General features: G+C 37.3%; 1 long non-coding RNA gene across 1 annotated transcript; it reads right to left on the reverse strand.

The window, feature by feature from the left end:
• LOC134219528 (uncharacterized) lies at nt 1-2,965 on the reverse strand. The gene is made up of 3 exons (XR_009981601.1): nt 2,884-2,965; nt 1,900-2,784; nt 1-229 (listed from the first exon to the last, which is right to left on the reverse strand). It is a non-coding gene; the product is annotated as an uncharacterized LOC134219528 (long non-coding RNA).
• Nucleotides 2,966-3,886: the final 921 nt, after the last annotated feature.

Consider the following 3,886-nt stretch of genomic DNA (forward strand, 5'->3'; position numbering starts at 1 on the left):
TATGGGGTTAAATCGGTTTATTTAATTTCATCATCTAGTGTATCAGATTAAATCTAGAGATTGATCGGTGTGCAAAATATTGTAATCCGACCAAATAGGGTGTTTAATCGATTTAATGGATGCCTTGGACAATTATTCGAGGAATGTCCATACTTCCGAAGATCTTGACCCAGACAAGAGTGCACGAACACTTTTTCGATCGAGCGGGATCGCCTCAAACTTCATGATTCTGCAAGAAAAATAAGGAATTACGTAAATAAAATTATGAAGTTTTCTAGGAATACACACTGAAATCGAATGAAATCTTTTAATACTTAGGACGTGGACCTTAGGACGCGATCATCCGGCAAGATAGTTTTCCACCTCGAATATGTAGTACGCCCCCATGTTTCAACGAATGCTACCTTTATGTACTCTCAATCTTTATATTTTTTTAAAACTATTTAATGACATTTTGGAAAATATCCTTTTGTTTTCAGGTATTTAGTTGGATGTATTTTCTAGAGTGAAAGTTACAAAATATCGGCACGGATCAAATATCCCATCTCTTTACGACAAAAATTGTCACCTTCCCGTTTTAAACTGTGACTAAATATCTATCTTCAACTGCAGCCGCAGATCGTGGGAAAATTTTGCTTCGGACTTTTTTTCTCCATATCCAGTTTTCCGCGAGCGGTAATGGCCGCCAGCTTACCTGCGGGTTAGTCTCTGATTTGACATTTCTGGAGGTCAACTGCACCCACCGTTCGAGAATTTTGATCAATGTAGTATATAAAAAGGCTTGAATCCACTTAATCAGCACCTTCTTTTATGCCACATTGGTCAGAATGCTCGGAGCGGTGGGTGCAGTTGACCTCCAGAAATGTCAAATCAAAGACTAACCCGCAGGCAAGCTGGCGGCCATTACCGCTCGCGGAAAACTGGATATTTGTCAAATAACACAAGGAAAGTAAACCTAATCAATGATCCGGTTACTTCAAATACGGTCAAATGGTTACATTCTACTGGAGTATCTAAAGAACCATTTCCAAACTTTTGTCGAACTTTCTCTGGGAGCCAGTTATCCACACAGATGTGAAAATCTTTCAAAACTTATTACTTACCTTGATTACTGCTAATTATCGGAAAACCAGTCTTCCGGCATGTTCTTTAACGTACCTCGGTCTGAAAAACTCTCAAATTAGTCGAATTTAAATATTTTAATTATCAAATACTCACTTGCTTCCGAGCTTGCTTCATTTTTAATTCATAACCACAGGCACCCGATTTCGTACGTTCATTAATCAGGCGATCAAAATAGGCAACAAATACAATCAATCGATTATTTAACCGATGAAATCAGCAACCGATTTATTTATTCAATAAATCTGGCGACGAAAATAAGTAGTCAACGATAATCGACTTCGTCGGTATGAAAATAGGTCGATTTGATAGTCACCCGATTTCGTCGGATGATCGTGAAATTTGGGAGCTGTCAAATTTTTTATGGGGTTATTTCCACGGTGGTGATTCATCTCAAATAAGCCTGGTAATTTCGATTGAGCAGCCTCACCTTTCGTCATGTCATTTCACAGAATCGGAAGATCATATTCAAGGCGACATGCTACCCCTGGTGATATTTCCATCACCAATTACGCTGCGGATGGCCCGAGCAGCACAACCAATCATTACTCTATATAGGTCTCCGATAGGCGAACAATACTAACGATCCGAGAAAAATGTTAACCGACAGCGAAATCAATCATTCAATATGTTGAATTTCGCTATGCCGTTTCAGCTGTATAAAAAATAACCCGGTCTGTGGGCATAAACAGCGATTTCGATGTAATATTCAACAACTTTTTTTGCTGTGTATACGTCAAAATATTCTGGAATCTGATTCAAATAATTTCGACTTACTGTGTCCTTTTTAAAAATTTACACTCGATATATTTTCAAACTTCACTACTGTAGCGTTTGAACCTCGGTTTGAACGATACTGATGAAAATGGATCAATCAATAAGCAAAAACTGCCGCTATGAAACGAACAGATCGAGCCACCGTAGACATGTTCTGTCAAAACAACACGAATAGAAATATGCGTATACAGTGCCGCCGTTGTTTCGATGCGGTGAGTGCAAAATGAGTTACCTTGATTGATCCATTGCGATCGCGTCTTTGGCTGGGTGCTGCGGATAGAGCCGCTTTTCTGCGCTCAAGCGAGCAGAGGGATATTTTGAAATCACTTCCATAAACTAAATTATTTTGCAGTTACTTGGCTGTCAAACATTTCCCGCTCTTCGAATTTCTCTTTCCACGCTGCACGAGGGCGCACAAATGCGCTAGACTCTACATGACTTTACGATTGTTTACATACATTGATGCTCCAATCAGCTGCTGAATCTCGTGAAATTTCGTAACGAGTCCTTTTTAATTACATTCCCACTAATTTTCCACTCGAAATATAATGTGAGAATATTTGTTACAAAGAATACAAAACTCAAATAAAGTTTATTTTTATTTTTTCCCAAAATAATAACAATACTTCTCAATATTAGATCAGAAACGAACATAACCACAATCTTCAATGTTTGGCTCCGGCACAATAGAAAATTTTGGCTTCAGTTTGACAACCAAATCGATTCTATCCGCACCACCCAGGTCTTTGGAATATTACTTGACTCATGCGAAGTTTTTTTTAGACTTTAGGCCCAAGGCTGGCTCGTCTCGTATTTATTTAAGCAAAGTTATGAGATAAGCTTCATCAGCTCTTATCTCGAGAAATTTCGTCTTAAGTATGCTGTCTTAAATAAAATGGAATTATAATCACGTTCTTTATCATATTTCGCAATGACACTGATACAGTTTGATTTTAAATCGAAATGTTGCTGCTCTTTACGTACCTCAATATTTATTTATTACAGATTTGCGCAGACTCGTTCTGAAACCCCAATCAACTGTGCAATTTAAGTTGGTCTGCAGATTAGTCCTATTAGAAAACATACATACATATATATAATAGCCCTGTGTGTCTGTCCGGTGACTAGCCAACCAGCCAACCAGACGCAGCACGCGGGGAAATTCTCACAAAAAATAAAATATTTTGACACTTTAATTTCTTTTTTACTATCAGATAAACCAAGGGCCTCATACGCCTGTCACTGGCGAACAAAGCTCATGTACTCTGCATCGAAGCTTAAAACCAGTGTTAGGGCGCAATCGTTAATGCGAACATTTTTATATTCGGTTAGTTACTGAAAATAAATTCTTTTTCGAGTCCTTTTAATCAAGCAGGTATCTCAAGCATACCACATCGTTATTGGCGATTAAAGGTTGCATGAAGAAGAAGAAGTCGAAGGATGATATTAGAAAAATATTGCACGTGGAAGCATACGGAAAATTTTTCAAACTCTTCTCAAAAATTCTAGAAGCAATTTAATTAAAAACGGAATGCAGTACGGGGTTGGACTTTTCTTATACTGTGTATCAAGTATGATATGATATTGTCTGTGATGATATCATAAAAAAAAAATAAAATCGAAAAATTGCGTTTATTATGCAGTAGAAGGAAAGTCCAAACCCGTACTGCTAACCGTTTTTAATTAAATTGCTCCTAGAATTTTTGAGAAGAGTTTTAAAAAACTTCCCGTATGCTTCCCCGTGCAATATTTTTCAGATATCATCCTTCGACTTCTTCTTCTTCATGCAACCTTTAATCGCAATATTGCTGCATGATTGAGTGTTTAATTTTGATAAAATATCGAAAACAAAAGTGCGCATAAAAATTTCTTCGCCATAACAAAAAGGTGGTAGAGAACTAACAAATCAAATGCTGTGATGAAAAAAATCACAGACAACAGCCGTAGAAAATTTGATTTTTTTTTCATGCAGAAAAAAATCTATGAC

This window comes from Armigeres subalbatus, chromosome 3 (assembly GCF_024139115.2).
Source record: "Armigeres subalbatus isolate Guangzhou_Male chromosome 3, GZ_Asu_2, whole genome shotgun sequence".
NCBI classification, from domain to species: domain Eukaryota; kingdom Metazoa; phylum Arthropoda; class Insecta; order Diptera; family Culicidae; genus Armigeres; species Armigeres subalbatus.